The sequence below is a fragment of the Rattus norvegicus genome, chromosome 19 (genome assembly GCF_036323735.1).
Source record: "Rattus norvegicus strain BN/NHsdMcwi chromosome 19, GRCr8, whole genome shotgun sequence".
Taxonomy (NCBI): domain Eukaryota; kingdom Metazoa; phylum Chordata; class Mammalia; order Rodentia; family Muridae; genus Rattus; species Rattus norvegicus.
Window position 1 is genome coordinate 40,653,988 of NC_086037.1, and position 17,421 is coordinate 40,671,408.

Below are 17,421 nucleotides of genomic sequence, written 5' to 3' on the forward strand. Positions count from 1 at the left end.
GGTTTCTGAAACCTCTTGAGTTGCTTAGACCAGAGTGATCTGGAGGATGTTGGAATATCGGGATAATTCCAGAGTCTCCAGAGTAGCCACATTTGTGTGTGTGTGTGCGCGTGTGTATGTATGTATGTATGTATTGTGTACATATGTATGTATGTATTGTGTATGTATGTATGTATGTATTGTGTGTATGTATGTATTGTGTGTATGTATGTATTGTATATGTATGTATGTATTGTGTGTATGTATGTATGCATTGTGTATGTATATATGTATTGTGTGTGTGTATGTATTGGGTGTGTATGTATGTATGTGTGTATTGTGTATGTGTATGTGTACAGATACACCCAGATGGTCAATCACATGTATGAAAATGCACATGGAGGCCAGAGGACATCTTCAGATATTGTTCCTCAGGTGCCACCAGCCTTTTTAATTAAAGAATTAACTGACGATTGATCGATTGATTGATTGATTGATTGGCTGATTGATTGATTGAGGGACAGAGGTTGGCATCAGGTTTTTGTTTTGTTCTGATTGTTCTCCTCAGTTCCTCACTGGCCTGCAGTTTGCTAAGCAGACTAGGCTGGCTGGTGGGTGAACCTGAGACATCTTCCAGACTCTGCCTCCCCAGTCCCGGGATTGTGGGACCACACCCTGCTTCTTATGTGGGATTTGGACATCAGCTCAGGTCTTCCTGCTTGAAAGGCTGAGACACTTCCAGACCCCAGCAGCCAACGAATAAACACTGAGGCCAGGAAAGGTTGGAAAATTCAACTAAGTCACTACCATGAATCTAACAGCTGTTGACCCTGCCGCATGGAGGACGGTCTGATACGTGTTTTAGAAAACAAAGTATGTCTGTGCTAAACGTCGGAACAGACTGAGAGTGGTGGCTCGCTCTGGATCTGCAGCTTTTCTTTATTACCGTCGTTCTTAGTGTGTGAGCACCGGAGGATAATTTGTTGGTTCGTTCATCCCACCTTTACGTGGGCGGCAGGGCCATATCACTCTCACAGCAAGCATCCTTCCCTGCTCAGCCATCCTGCTGACCCTCTGGCTGTGTGTCTAAGAAGAAGGAGGAAACGAGTGCATGGAAGGACATGCCCAGGGCTGCTGTCTGGGGGGTCGGCATGCACCTGTGAGATGCATGTTTGGAGGTTGGGCAAAACAACTGAAATCGGTTTTCTCCTTTTACCACGTGGGTCCTGGGAAACAAACTCAAATAGTCAGGTGTGCACAGCAAGCATCTTTCCTGACTGAGCCATCTTGTCTGCCCAGTTGTGTGTCATTTCTATTCTATAAAGTTCAAATCGGAGCAGAAGTTTACTGTCGTTTGGGAGGGTGAAGGGGCCACCACATTGGTGGTAAAATCGTGACTGGCCTAGAGGGGACTTTGGAAGCATCTCTCTGTGAATGACAATTACACAAGTGTGTTTGTTTTTGCAAAGTTTGTTCATTTAAAACAACAACAACAACAACAACAAAAACAAAACCTTGGGGCTAGGGAGGCGCCTCCGTAGCAAAGTCGCTTTCCCAGCAAAGCTCATGTTATAGCTTGAGTCAGATCCCTGGGATCTTCCACATAAGGATAGAAGGAGAGAAGCCACTTCCCAAATGGTTCTCTGGCCTCTGCATGTGTGCCACACTGAAATATCACTTTTATTTATTTATTTATTTATTTATTTATTTATTTATTTATTTTTGGTTCTTTTTTTTGGAGCTGGGGACCGAACCCGGGGCCTTGCGCTTCCTAGGCAAGCGCTCTACCACTGAGCTAAATCCCCAACCCCCACTTTTATTTTTTAGTGTTTATCTCTATTGCATCTCTTACTGGCCTAGACCTTACTAAGTAGCCAGCAAGCCTCAGGGGTTCTCCTGACTCCACCTCCCCAGAGCTAAGATTAGTAGCACACACTACTATATACTTAGCTTTTTACATGGGTTCTGGGGATTGACCTCCAGTCCTCATGCTTGGGCAGCGAGCCCTTTCCTGACTTGGACCGTCTCCTCAGCCCTGATTGTCCCTGTGCAGAGCCCTGAGAGGATGATGCCAACTCCCCTCTCTATAATCTTTTCTATTTGTTTCTATGTTCCTTGTTGTTTGTTTTGGGACAGGGTCTCACTATGCAGCCCTCGTGGCCTGAAGCTATGTAGAACCCACTGGTCTTGAGCTCACAGAGATCTGCTTGGTCCTGCACTGGAATACTGGGCTCAAAACTGTGTGTACCATACCCAGCAAAATCTTGTTGTGCAATAAATTGTTTCCACAGAGAATTTAACTCATTTGCCCTAAAGAGCGATGGGCTCTGGGCGCATTACCACCAGGCGTTGATTTTGAAGATAAGGAGACATTCTTTAAGACAAAGGAATTAATTTCTCATAGACTCTCAAGTGGCTATTATAGGTAGATGGGCTTTTGATAATACCAGTGGCTACTGTTGACCAGGGAAAAAGACTTGGACTCAAACAAGCCTCCTAGCCAGACAGAGTTTATGAGCAGGTGGCCAGAGCCCCAGACATGGGTCTATCTTGAATCCATCCCTCATCAACTGGGGTCCATTTGTCAGATGATGACTGGCTGTGGCTGTTGTAAGACTGAACGGAGCTCTAAAATGAACTTTCCCGTGAGAAAGGCCCAGATCACATCCCCCTTGTCCACTAACACGATTACCAGCAAAGCCAACCATTGAGCTGCAAGAAGGGGGCAGTCCAAAGGCATCTGGTCTCTGCTGTTCTGGCTGCATTCTTCCCAATGTTAAGTTCTAGGTCTTTAGAGGAAGAGGACAAGAGTGACAAAGCCAGCTGGGTGTGGTGACACGCATCTTTAATCCCAGCATTTGGAGGCGGAAGGAAGAAGATCTCAGTTGGAAGCCAGCCTGGTCTACATAGTGAGTTCAACGTAGTCTGAGGTTGCCTTGAACTTTCAGCAAATCTTCTGCTTCAGCCTCTTAAGTACAAGCCATTGCCCTGCCCCCCTTTTCTAACGTCCTTAGTTCCAGGCAAGACAAGCCTCTCCACAATTATCCTCATCACCTAGCCTTAGAACAAGTTCTATCTCCTGGGAGCCTGTCTTCCTTTCACAAGAAAAAGGCAGTTTGAAACCATCTTGGGGGCTGGGTGCCGTCCAGTATGGTGGGCTCCTCCTCCTCCTCCCCCTCCTCCCCCTCCTTCTCCCCCTCCTCCTCTTCCTCTTCTTCCTCTTCCTCTTCCTCCTCCTCCTCCTCCTCCTCCTCCTCCTCCTCCTCCTCCTCCTCCTCCTCCTCCTTGTTCTTCGTTGTTTTGGGCTTTTTTTTTTTTTGGTTAAAGTAAAAAGACACTTTGGCAAGTGCCAAGAAAATGTACAAGAACTACCAGGGATGTCTAAAAAGCATGGACAGGAAGCTGAGAAACAACGACACGTGTGCCGTGTCAGAGCTGTTCCCACACACATGCCACCTGGGTTGGAAATGGCTATGGTCCCAGACATGCCTATAAGGGCTCTACTAAGAAGCCACACACGTGCCCTCACTGGGGGATTCCAGGTAGATGCTCTAACCACTGAGCCATCGCCCCGACCCTCACTTGGGGATTTCTAGGTAGATTTCTATGCTCTACTACTGGGATATGCCCCAGGCTGACACTTGTTAGTAAATGACCCTGCAATGTGGTTCTGGCAGAGAAGCAAATGATCAGAGTTAGCAGGATAAATCAGAGCCTCGTGGACACGGCTCTGCGTCTCTCTGCCAAGAATGCAGGCTGTGAATGATTTGTTTCCAATCAAGGTCAAGTGAAGGGGTGCGCTACAGAACTGGTGTCTTAGGAAGGGATACTGTGACAAGTTCAGTAGTTCAGTTTAAGACTGAATGACCCATCACAGTGAAGGAAAACCTCATGGGAGATCCAACGACAGGATCTGATGGTGCCACAAAGGACATTCGATGGCACAGCTGGTACCCGGCAGGTTGGGTAATGAGGCATCGATGCTAAATTCCCGGGCGTGGCCCTTTCCTCTGTGCTTGAGTGAGAGATGGATCTATTTCAGGAAACTGTTTCTGAGGTTACAGGGCCACTGGGTCTCTCAGTAGCCCAAGAAGATGAGAAAGAGAGGAGAGAGCTGGTGAGTGTAGGTAGGAAAGGCTGACATTTGAGGACATTGGACAAAGGACATGCAGGAATTCTTCGTGCTATTTGTACAACTTTTTGGAGGTCTGAACTTTAAGGAAAAGAGAAAATGTAAACAGTTAGCAAGAGGAAGCTGTGTGTGCACACGGTTCATTCTGTGTGCACACATCCCACTGCCTTCCTGGGCACCTGCTGCCCAGTCATTTTGCAGCCACAGTCCAAGATGGTGGTGTCCAAGCTGAATGGTGACAGAATGAATAAACAAACAGAAGGAGGGAACACACACTGTGTAGGAAGGCACTGCATGTGCAGTAAGAAAGAGGAACCAGCACAGAGCTTCGGGGACTCGGAATGAGCAGCTGCATGGACAGTCATCACACAGAATGGCAACCCTTTTCCTTGTCACTGTGCCCCATGTCCTCTTATGACCTTCACATTGTAAATTAACTTCGTTCTTTTAACTGCTTGAAATTGCCCAGTGTTAAATACCATTTCCCCATCACTGCTGTATTTAAACTGATATTTAACTTTTTTATGAAATTTATGTATCTATGTGTGTATGTATGTATGCATGCATGCATGCATGTGTGTATATGTATATGTGTATATATGCATGTATGTGTATATATGCATATATGTATTCATGTGTGTGTATGTGTACATGTGAGTATCTACGCATATGTGTACGTACCTGTGTGTTAGTGTATTATGTATTCATGTATGTGTATATATATGTGTGTATGTGTGTATGTGTGTATGTGTGTGTATATATGTATGTATGTATTCATGTGTGTGCATGTGTATATCTATGCATATGTCTACATATGTGTGTATTAGTGTATTGTGTATTCATGTATGTATGTATATATGTGTAAGTATGTGTGTATGTATGTGTGTATTAGTAATTATGTATTCATGTATATGTATATGTGTATGTGTGTATTTATATGTGTTTATATGCATGTATATATGTATGTGTGTATATAGTATGTATACATTCATGTGCGTATATGTGCATGTGTATGTATGCATGTATTTATGTGTGTATTGTGTATTAGTGTATTATGTATTCATGTATGTGTGTATGTATATAGGTGTGTGTACATATGTGTATTCATGTATGTATGTATATATGTGTAAGTATGTGTGTATGTATGTGTGTATTAGTAATTATGTATTCATGTATATGTATATGTGTATGTGTGTATTTATATGTGTTTATATGCATGTATATATGTATGTGTGTATATAGTATGTATACATTCATGTGTGTATATGTGCATGTGTATGTATGCATGTATTTATGTGTGTATTGCGTATTAGTGTATTATGTATTCATGTATGTGTGTATGTATATAGGTGTGTGTACATATGTGTATGTATGCATGTATGTCTGTATGTGTATGTGTGAATGTCTGTGTGCGTTCATGTATGCATTTGTATGTGTGCATGTGTGTGTGTGTGTGTGTGTATAACTGTGGGTGAGTGCAGTGCCACAGTGTACATGTGGAGGTAACTACTCAGGAGTCTTTCTTCCCACCACACATACACACACACACTCACCTCAAGTCACCAGACTTAGTGGCAAGCAGCTCTATCTGCTGAATCATCTTTCAGGGCCCCAAACTGATCTGAGACAATATGTGACTATGAGGCCAAGTAGCATAGACCATAGGGACAGAGTTAACCTTCAAAGAGTTTAGAAACAGGTTGGAGTGCAAGCTGCACCCTGAACACTTATGTGGCAGTGAGGAGTTTTCCAGGAACAATTCCAGACGAGAGAAGCTCATGCCACAAGCCAGCACGCTATTCAGACTCAGCCCACACCATAGGCGTGACTTGAGCTTGTGCCACAGAAGAGAAGGGCTTTTTCTTTTCTCCCTGAGCCCCTGATGTCCTTCCCAATGCTACATCTGCTCGATATCCTTCTCTCCTAGAGTTGAGGAGGGGCTGGGAGATGAATCTGCCAGTAAAGTGCTTGCTGTGCAAACCTCAGTTTAGATCCCTAACACCCACGTGAAAAAGCTGGGTATAGCCACTCAAAAACTAGGTGGAGGGGCTGGAGAGACGCTCAGCAGTCAAGAGCACTGGCTGCTCTTTCAGAGGTCATAGGTTTGATCCCCAGCAACAACAAGATGACTCACAACTTCTTGTAATAATAGTTTCAGGGGATACAACACCTCTTCTGTCCTCTGTGGCACTGTACACACATGGTGCACAGACATACATGCAGGCAAGATACACACACACACACACATTAAAATCATAAAATCTTTAAAAATTGAGGACATCTAATGTCAACGTCTGGCCCCCACAAGTTTGTGCACACACATACACCACAAGCAGACATTAAGTAAAAATTAAGTTAGGAAGACTTCGTGATTGTATAACAGAGCAGGTCCAGATGGTTAGCATTCCCAAGTGAAGAAAGAATGACATTTTCTTCTTTTCCTCTTCTTTGGGGTCAACCATTTTGCCCTAATTTAAAACTTTTCTTCCTCTACCACCAACTTCTAATTTGATGGTGAACCCCCCACCTGGATTCCCTGTGACCTGGTCTCCTCTATGGTTCACCTCCTGTACCTTGGTCCTTTCTCTGTCATCTGCGAGAGGCCCTCCACATCTCCTTCTGGACCCTGTCTTCCTCTCTGAGTTTACTCCCCAACTGTGACCAAGTGCCTCCTGAGAAAGGATGCACGAGAGGGCTTCTAGTTACTTACTGCTGCATGAAATACTCAAACTTAGCAGTGCTGAGCGGTCATTATAGTTCATGCTTCAACTCACCAACCAGAATCAACTGGGTTGTGTTCCCCAGCCATCTCATGCCACTACATTCAAAAGGTGATAGAGGCTACTCATGAAAGGATTCCCCAGTAATAGGGTCTGTCACTGAGCCAGGAAAGGCCCAAACAGTAGGATTTGAAGTCCCTCAATCTTTGTGTGGTCTCTCTGTTTGGGGTCTTCACACTGTGAGGTCAGGATAAACGGGATAAAAATGCCAGTTCAGAAATTCCAAGGCTTATATCCCCCAGGAATAAGTCAGCATCTGAAGCCTCCCTTGTGACTTAACACTGGGAAGTGATGAGACATCAATTCTGATTGTTCTGTCCAGTGAGTCACAAAACCTCATCAAGGGAAGAGAGTGTGGATGTCGCTCTCTTCTGGGAAAGCAGCAACTGTCATAGAGAAAACACAGACAACATGGGGACAGCTGTGAAAACTGCAATCTGCCTCCAGAAGTAAGCTTTAGAGATGTGTGCGTCTCTTCATGCCCCTGAATAGTGTGACTGGGGCTGAAGAGACAGCACAGTGGGAGAGCCTCAGCTGCCTGCCTGAGGACTGTGTTCAATTCCCAGCTCTTACACCAGGAGGCTCAAACTGCCTGTAACTCCAGCTCCAGGGGATCTGACACCCTGCTCTGGACTCTGAGGGCAACACACACACACACACACACACACACACACACACACACACACACACACAGAGAGAGAGAGAGAGAGAGAGAGAGAGAGAGAGAGAAAAGAAATCTTAAAATAAAAAAAAAAAACCAAAAAACTAGTGTGGCTGGGTATAAAATTCTCATTCACACTGCATTTAACTTAGAAAATGTGCTCCTCTGCTGTCAGCACTGGTCACACTGTTGGGACATTTCTAACCTTCTTGACCCTGGTTCCTTCACTCAGTCTCACTGGCCACAATGCCCGGAAACAGTTACTACTATGCTCTGCATAGAACAGACTGCTCTTGAGTACTTGGAAGGATTTTCAGTACAGAACCCAGGCCTTCCTTTCAATTTGACAAACTTTCTTGACTGTTTCTCTGATGATGTCCACCCATCTGGGCGCTCTGGTCTCTTAAGCCGTGTGGTAAGCGAGTGGGCCCTTTAATTTCTTGTTTTCCTTTTTGGCCTCCATACAGTTACTCTTCTCTTTGAGACCGTTCTCTACTTCACCTTTTAATCCTGGTGAGATTCGTTGTGCATTTTTACTTCACTCTGGCTAACAGTTTTGCTGTGCCCCCTTCTCTGTGGCATTTTCTTGCCTTATGTTTACATTAATGATATATTTTTAAGATTTATTTTATTTTTATTGGAAGGGAAGCAGAGGATACTCAGGCATGAAAGCAGTTGTCCTTCTGGGACAGAAGATGGAGTTCCAAGCAGTTGCGAGCCACCATGTGGGTACTGGGAACAGAATCTGGGTCCTCTGTAAGAGCAGCCATTTCTCTTAACCCGTAAGCCACCTCACAATCATGGTATCTGGAAGTTCCTCTACACGTCTTCCTTCCGTTTGTCTGCTTCGAATCACGCACACAAGTGAAGAGGCTCACGGACCAGTAGGTAAGTTCTGCTTGTGGCAGATCCCCTAGGAGATCTGACTAGGCCATTTGGCCAGGAAATCTCCAGTAACATTCTGCATCTCCTCTGAAACTTGTTTCTCCAGAAAAACAAAGTGTAAGTATCTTGTACATAGATCATTTGATAAACACAACTTTGGTGCATAATTCTGGCCTGTTTTAGATTGTATGTGCAGACTAGAAACTATTTACTTTTTACAAAAACTTGTCAATTAAATATCTTTCAAATTCTTCTCTCAAGGCTGGGGGCGTGTCTCAGCTAGTGGGGCGTTTGCTTGCTGTTCACAGTCCTGAATTCCAGGCCTAGCATGAAGCAGCGATGCCCACACCTGCAATCTCAGCACCGGGAACTAGGGACAGGAGGATCAGGAGCTCATGGGCATCCTTGGCTACATAGAGTTTGAAGCCAGCCTGGGCTACATGAGGCCCTATCTCAAGTAAATGAATGAACGAATGAATGAATGAATTCTACTCTGTAGATGTGGAAGGTAGCTTCTGCCACAACAACCAGTGATCCTAATTGTCACACACACTAACTGTCACATTCTAACTGTCACATACCCACTGTCACATCCTAACTGTCACACAACCAGTGATCCTAACCCACTGTCACACACTGATTCACATGCTAGCTTGTTGGCTTGCTTGCTTGGTTGATTGACTGCTTGATTGATTTATTGATTTGTTATGACTGTGGGCTCCAACGACTCAGTTCTCTCCTCCCACTATGTGTGTCCCCAGGATCAAACTCAGACTGTCAGCCTTGGTGCAAGTGTCTTTAACCCACTAGTCAATCTCGCACTTCCTTGCTCTGTTTTCTGAGATGTGGTTTCACTAAGGCCCAGGCTGGTCTTGGGCTCTGTGACTGCTGCCGTGGCAGTGCTGTGGTCACAGGTGTCCACCATCCTGTCCCCTGGATAGTGGTTGGTTACATTTGAAGTGATAGACACAGACTTCAAATGTAAATGACAGTGAGCGTGACAATGATGGGTGACAGCTATGAAATAAGTTCACAAAACCTTATTCTCTCTCTCTCTGTGTCTGTTATACCTACACACTTGCACACACACATACACACATGCACACACATATGCACACGTGCGCACACGCACACATGCACACATGACCAGGAATCCCTCAGTAACTGGTACACTCAGCCCCCACAGCCGGAAGGGAGTTTTCAAGCTGTGCGTGCTGAAGCTCAGGAATACGTTCTCCAGGGTCAGGACCAAAAGCCTGGAGACCCCCACAGCCGCACCTGGGAACTGAACTGCAGCAACAGATGCAGAAGGGACTGGTCATTTGAGCTGTTAAAATTGGGGGTAATTAGCTACAAAATAGAGGCAACACAAATAACTTACAGTGCAACTCCAAATATCACCAGCACATGATCAGAATATTAAATTAATTAAAATACAATTCTAAATAAGGTTATCAAACTCATAGGCAAATTAGTTATATATATAATTTTTATTTTATTTTGTGTGTATGTCTTCTCACTATGAAAGGAGTGGGATTCCCTGGGACTGGAGTTATAGGCAGTTGTGAGCCACCATATGGGTGCTAGGAACTGAACCCAGTTCCCCTGGAAGAGTGGCCAATGCTCTTCCTTAACCCTGCCTCTCCTAAGGAAGTTTTTACTGGAAATGGAGTGAGACTTATGTGCTTCTTGGTGAGAGGCATTAGTGGTGACGTGAGCAATCGAATGATGAATAATTTTTATCAAAGGGAAGATTTCACCTGTTGTTGGTTTGTCTTTTTTCATCCACAGGATTATTTTCATTATTATACAAGAGTTATAAACAGCCATTTGCAGTCAGGTATTTAACGTGTTTTAAGGTCCCGTGGTTTTCTTCCCTTCCCTTCCTGTAGAAGCTAAGTGACTGGTACCTGAGGCAGTCAGATGAGGAAGAAAGGCCCATTCTGACTCACGGTCTCGGGGATTTGAGCTGACAGCACTTGCCCTGATTGGTTTGTGTCTGTGCAAGCACAGGCATTTCGGCTGTAGTATGTGTGTCATAGATGGATGGTCACTTGATGGGTCCAGGAAGTGAAACAGACAAGAAGGGTCAGGATCCCATATTCCTTCAAAGGTGAATGCAATAGCCTCTTCCCAATAGGCTCCTCCCTTTAAAGGTTTCATGACCTCCCAATAGTGCCAGAGGCTGAAGATCAGACCTTCTGCACAAGGCTCTTTAGAGAACATTCCAGATAAAAGCTGCAACACTCCTTAAGAGTCAGTTTTTCTCCTTCCAGGATCCCAAATGACCTATTCTCTTACATAGCCATCAGAGCTATGCTCCAAATGCATCTAGTTCTCCACCTGCAGAAACATGTCAAAGCAGTGTTTCCCTGCCCACTTTTGATTTTCTGGGATCACATGACTACCACACCTGACCAATGAGCTTTCAGTGGAGACGAATTATATAACTTAATGACCGATGTGTTTGTCTCTAATGTTGTACTGTTCTGGACAGTAGCCACTGCCTATACAGGGTTATTAGTCATAAGTATATTTTCACACGGGCTCCAGAGATAGCTCAGTTGGTAAAATAGCTTATCTTGAAACTACAAAGACCTGAGTTCAACTCCCACAACCCATGTAACAAAAGCACCAGGCACAGCAGTGTTCACCTGTAATCCCAGCTAAAAATTGTGGCCGGAAAGGGGAGTCGGGGAGGGGGTTTCAGACAGGTTCCCAGGGCTGGACAGCCATCCTGTTTGTCTACTCATTGAGTTCCAAGCTAGTGAGATATCGTGTCTCAAAGGAACAATGTGGACAGTCACTGAAGAACAACACGCAACCGAACCTCCAATATGCACGCTTACATATGTAGATGCACTCCTGTGAACATACATGTCTTAGCTAGGGTTACCATTGCTGTGATAAAACACCATGACCAAAGCAATGGGGGGGGGGGTGTTTAATCTGGCTTACACTTCCACAGTGCTGCTCACCAACGAAGGAAGTCAGGACAGGAACTCATGCAGGACAGGAACCTGGAGGCAGGAGCTGATGCAGAGGCCATGGAGGGATGCTGCTTACAGACTTCCTCCTCATGGCTTGCTTAGCCTGCTTCCCTACAGAACCCAGGACCCCTGCCCAGGGATGGATCCACCCACAATGGTTGGGGCCTCACCTATCAATCACTAATTAAGAAAACGTATGTTTTGTGTATAATTTGTCTATAGTCAGGTCTTATAGAGTCGGGTTCTTGAAGTTCCCTCCTCTCAGATGACCTGAGCTTGTGTCAAGTTGATATAAAACTAGCCAGGACAACGTGCACGAGCAAAGATAATCAAAACTTAATATGTGGAGTTTATTCATTTGTTTATATTTGAGGCAGGACCTCACTATGTAGACAAGGCTGGCCCCGAACTTACAAATATCTGCATGCCTCTTTCTCCAGAGTGCTGGGATTAAAGGTGTCCACCAATGTGCCTGACTTAAAAAATAGTTAGTTTTTTTTTTTTAAATTTCTCAGGCATTACCAATAGACATGCTAGTGTGAGAAGGGGGAGTGGGGCCTTAAGTGAGGCCTTAACCCTACATAAAGAACCACAGGCCACTAAAGATTGCTGAGAGCAGGAGAAATGGTCTCCCCAAGGGAAGAGAACACCAATTTGTTATCCAATACCAAATGGTCAGCACCCAAAACATATACATACAAGTGACATTATGCAGACTGTGTATTTTGTATATTTTATATATTTAGATATATTTAGGAATATATATGTATGAATACACACATACATGTAACAGCAGTTAAAGAAAAAGAGGCCATGAAGTTGAAATAGAACAAGTAGTGGTGCGTGGGAGGATTTGAAGGCAGGAGAGGGAAGGGGGAAATGATGTAACTGTAGTGTAACCTCAAAAAATATTTAATAAAAGCAAAAGAAAAAGTGATTTACATTTACTTTCAAATTCTGCGTATGTGTGTCTATGAGTTAGTATGTGCACATGAGTGCAGTACCAATGGAGGCCAGAAGAGGGCGTTGGATCTTCCGGAGCTGGCATTACAGGCTACTGTGGTATGCTCTATGTGGGTGTTAGGAACTGGACTCAGGTCCTCTGCAAAACCAGGAAACACTCCTAACCACTCAGTATCTCTTCAGCCCCTAGTGGGTTTTTCAGTCATAAAAAGCAAATTTCTACTCAAAACCCACATGTGAGTGGATGAATAAGAAAGAGGAAATATATTTTTTTAAAGGACCAGAAAGATGGCTTAGCAAATAAAGGCACTTTCTGCCGGACCTCATGGCCTGAGTTCAATTCCTGGGGTGTATATGCTGTAAAGAGAGAACCAATTCAACCCTCAAGTTGTCCTCTGACACATACACACACACACACACACACACACACACACACACACACACACACACACCATGGCATGTGAACACAGCCCCCACCCCCTGGTACATATAATTAAACATAATTTATGTATTTCTTAAAAGGAAATTTTTAAAACACCCCCACATGTCTAGCAGCTGCCTTGTAGCATTACACAGGTAAAAAAGAAATATTTTGGAAATCTCTCCTGGCTGGTGAGCGCTCCTCTGGAGCAAGCCTTTTGACTGCATAGGAAATAGCTAAGCGCCAGACGGTGATGGCTCCTTCAGACTGGCTCTACGTGGAAATGCCATGGAGCAGAGGTCCCTGTCAACTCCTAGGGATGTGTTGGCAAGTGTTGGGTAAGTGAGAAGACAGCTTCTATAGCTCCCATCCCACAGACACTTCAGAGCTGACATTAAGGCTCCATCCGTATTGTACACCCATTCACGATCTCAGACCTGCTTACAGCTGTGATTTGGTCAGAGGCCAAGTTTGGTCTCTGAGACCCACATGTAGGGGGTGATGGGAAAGAAAAGCCGACCATAGCCAGAAGTCAATGGGCATCACTGGTCTTGAGGGGACTACGGGAGGCTCATGGGACCCCGGTGAGTTCTCACCAGTAGGCTGTGACAGAACAAACCTGTGCATGGAGAGCTTGCTCAGCGTCTAAGAGGCTACTGTTGCAGAGGACCTGAGTTCAGGCCAGCTCCTGGGTATCTGACACCCCCTTCTGGCCTCCAACAGCACTGAACTCATGTGGAGCTAGAATGTTGAACCCAGGAGCATGGCTTAGTCCCCAGGAGGCACCTATTGGGATGCATTGGAACTTTCAGGGCTGAGGCCCTGGGGGAGGAAATTGGGGTGTGAGGAGATGAGGGACTGCAGCTTCTTCCTCTAGTCTAGGACCCAAAGCATTGCAGCTGCTTGGTTGCTTAATGGGCCCTCCAAAGCCTGAGACACAGGAAGCTCTTGGCTTCCTGCAGGTATTATAGCAACCTGGGCTACTGAACACACGTGCCTCAGGCATTTTGTTATAAATCGAACACTAAGGACATTTCTATCAGCCTGTCTGTCATCCATCTATCTATCTATCTATCTATCTATCTATCTATCTATCTATCTATCTGTCTATCTATCTATCTATCATCTATAGCTGTGAATGCCATTCCGAGGCCAATTTCTTAAGCCAGTTGTATGTTCATCAAGGCAGTAATTAAGAAGGTGCTGCTCTGCTTGGTTGTAAGTCCTCCCTCTTCCCTCCTCCCTGCCCTCTGCCTCCCACAGTGCTCAGACTGGAGCCTGGGTCTTGGGTATTCCAGAGAAGAACCTCCGGGTTTTAGCTCCAATTCCCTGCATTTCAGCTCAGCGTGGTTCCATCCCAAAGAGACTGGGGGAGCCGCTTGGCATGGGGGCTTCCCCAGGCTGCGTCCTACAAGGTGTAGACTTCTTAAATCCTGCTCACAGCTTCGGGAAAGCGGGAAAGGTGACGTGGAAGTTTGTCCAGGTGGTGGCAACTGTGTTTGGCCACTAAGTCTCTGATGCCAGTCACTGAAAGTGCTTTACTGATACCAACCTGCTGAGTCTTGTCCAGGCTGAGGCAGGAAGAGTTACGGAACGCCTGTGTTCCCACAGCCAGGGAACAGAGTCCAAGCTCACTCAGGAAAGTCTGGCTTCAGCATTTGCATCTTCATTGCATTACCTGTGTTTATTTATGCATTTATATATTGGGTAAGTCGGGGGGTACATGTGGCCGTCAGGGGACAACTGCGGAGACGCCAGCCCCCCCCCCCCCCCGTGTGAGTCCTGGGATCAAACTCAGGCCATCAGGCCAACTGCAAACTCCTTTACCTACTGACCAACCAGTCCATCCTGTTTTTACATTCTTTTTTTGAGACAGGGTCTCATATCACCCAGGCTGACCTACATGACACAAAATCCTGCCGCCTCAGCCTCCCAAATAAATATTGTTAAAAAGTATCTGTGAGCCACCATGCAGGGCCCAACATTTGTACCCATAACCTTAGAACTATATGAAAGATTGTCTGAGCTAGCAAAGGTCCCTACTATACAATCTGCAGACACCATTACTGCTAGAGTTTGGGGTCTCACTATGCTTGCCAAATGATGTCTTGGAAATTGGAGTTCCCCTTGGTGTTATTAGCCTCACTAATAAAATAATTTAGGAGTGGAGTGGGCTCAAATGGAAGTCTTTGAAAGAAAAAACCCCAGAGCAGGGTAACTGCACCCCCAGCTGCTGCCTGGAGGAAGGAGTGGGAAAAAACCATGCTATTTAAACTGGCGTGGGGGTCAGCCACGTGGCAGGCAAGCAGCCACATGACAGGGAGGGAAGCTTTAGAGAAAGAGTAAAGAAACTCGAAACATTTAGGGGAAGCTCCAAATTATTAAGGGAGGCATTGTTGGGAGAAGTTGAATAATTCTGAAAATCAGACAGACTGACAAGCTACACGCCTGCATCAGGAAAATCTCCTGCACTAGGGGCAGGAATCCTGGGGTGGGGGAGTAGTATCTCATTAAAGGACTAATTATCCCACCTATTTAGCCATGCGTAAGGTGAGCCCACTCTCCTAGAACTTGCCCCTAGAACCAGAGTGACCCAAGCCAACTGGAGTGGAGGTGACTTGGTGGTAAAGTGGCCGCTGTGATGTATGAATGCAGGCTCAGACCCCCCAGAAAAGCTGGATGTAGTTGCTTGTGTCTGCAACCCTAGGATTAGGAGAAGCAGAAACAGGAGGATTCTGGATGCCTCAGCCCAGGGCAGGAAACCGAGGAAGCTGCGAGTGGGTGTGAGTAAAGACCAAATGATGCCCAGAGTGAATGTGTAATGTCGGCACTGGCAAAGCCTGCCCTGGTGCCAAGGAGCACTGTGGACCATTGATCAGCACGAGTAATAACTGGCACCCCCTTCTTCCTCCTCAGGATGACTGCACCCTGAGGCTTCTGCACTGCAGAGATCTCCAGAGACTGGCCAGCCCTTCCTCTGTGGTAAACGCTGTCCTTCAGGGCTGTGTAGTTGGTGCTGCAGCGAGTTCAGCCCACCCAGCTTCTCAGAACATGTGTCTGTGTGTCTGTCTTATTCTCTCATCACCCTGGTCAGGTTTTCAGGACAAAGCCACACAGGACACAGCAGCCTACACGATTCCGGAGATCTAGGTTCAGCGAGAGATTCTGTCTCCGGTGAAAACTTGGTTAGTGACGTTGTCTTCCGGTCTCCACGTGTGCAGACACATGTGTGTGCACCTGCACACCTCACCCTGACACAGCTACCCCTAAATTCCAGCCTCATAGGGACCATCTTGGCGGTGTGCCTGCTATGTCCAGGGACCTGACAGTGCCCGAGATCCACCCAATACAAGCAGGGACAACACGTTAGAGACACAAGCAAAGCGACAACAAAGAGAGCTGCTGGCGCTTCCTTTAGGGAGTGTGTGGCCTTGTGTGGAGACAAACTTAAGTGCATGTCACCTCACAGAGAGACCACAGTGGAGTGACCCCCAGGCAGGCAGTGAATGCCATCTGTCTTTCTCTTTCTCCTTTCCTGGGCCTCAGCCTTTGTATCTGAAAGTGCTTCCCCCGGAGGCACCCATTTAAGAACACATCTCAAAGAATTATCGAGAAAAAGCAAACCCTACTCTCCCCTTTTAGACAGAATCCAGGGAGAGATGCAGCTGGGTTCAAAGCTGTGTTACAAAGCAGCATGACCTGGGGCTGTGCAATATTGGTTAAGTGAATGACCTCTCTGGTCTCCGTGCACTTATGTGTAAAACAGGAAAGCCAGTCTTAGAGACTGGGTTTCAGAGACATTCACTGTCTCCAGTGCCTTTTTTGGTGATCAAACTCTCTTTATTGGTGTGTGTTTATGTATGTGGGGGTGGGCGCATGTTCCTGTGGGTGTGTGCATGTGTGAGGGTCCATGTTCAGGTTAGATGCCATGGGCGTCTTCCTCAGTTGCTTACCTTCTGTTTTGAGACAAGGCCTTTTGATAACTTCACCTACTCTGCTGGGCTTCCTGGTCAGAGAGTTCCATTCTTGGTCTAGATTTACAGCCTGGCACTGCTGAGTGTGGCTTGTGTATGGGTTCTGATGGTCAGAACTCCGGTCCCATGCTTATGAAGCAGGCACAGTACTGACCAGACCCTCCTCAGTCCGTGCTTCCTTGTTTGTTCTGAGGCCATTCCTACTTTGTCGTCTAGCTGTTACTGAACTCCTGAGCGCTCTGGCTCATAGTGCCTTTAGTTTTGAGACAGAGTCTCACTCTAGTCCAATATGGTCTAGAACTCTGTATGTAGCCCATGGAAGTCTCAAACTCCTGGCAATCCTCCTGCATCAGCCTATCGTGCTGAGATTACAAGTGTGAGTCACCATACCCAGTTTCAAAGTGATTTTTAATCACCAAAACATTATTTTCCAAAATAAGTCTGGAATTTTTCATGTAAGTTACATATGCACACATAACACACATGTATGTTTTCCTGTGTGGGCATAGAAGTCTATCTCTCTACCACTGAGCTACATCCTTCTCCCTGGAATTTTTCCCTAAGACTTTCCTAATAACACTGAAGAAACGCCTCAGAAGTTAAGACAACTGCTACTCTGGAAAAGGACTGGAGTTC

At 45.8% G+C, this 17,421-nt stretch overlaps 1 protein-coding gene and 1 long non-coding RNA gene across 12 annotated transcripts in view; one reads left to right on the forward strand and one right to left on the reverse strand.

Moving 5' to 3' along the window:
• Cacna1a (calcium voltage-gated channel subunit alpha1 A) overlaps positions 1-17,421 on the reverse strand; it is a 299,251-nt gene that overhangs the window by 228,428 nt on the left and 53,402 nt on the right. The window lies entirely within an intron of this gene.
• On the forward strand, positions 7,006-17,394 carry LOC120098528 (uncharacterized). Its single transcript, XR_005496804.2, has 3 exons — positions 7,006-7,340; positions 8,197-8,440; positions 15,728-17,394. It is a non-coding gene; the product is annotated as an uncharacterized LOC120098528 (long non-coding RNA).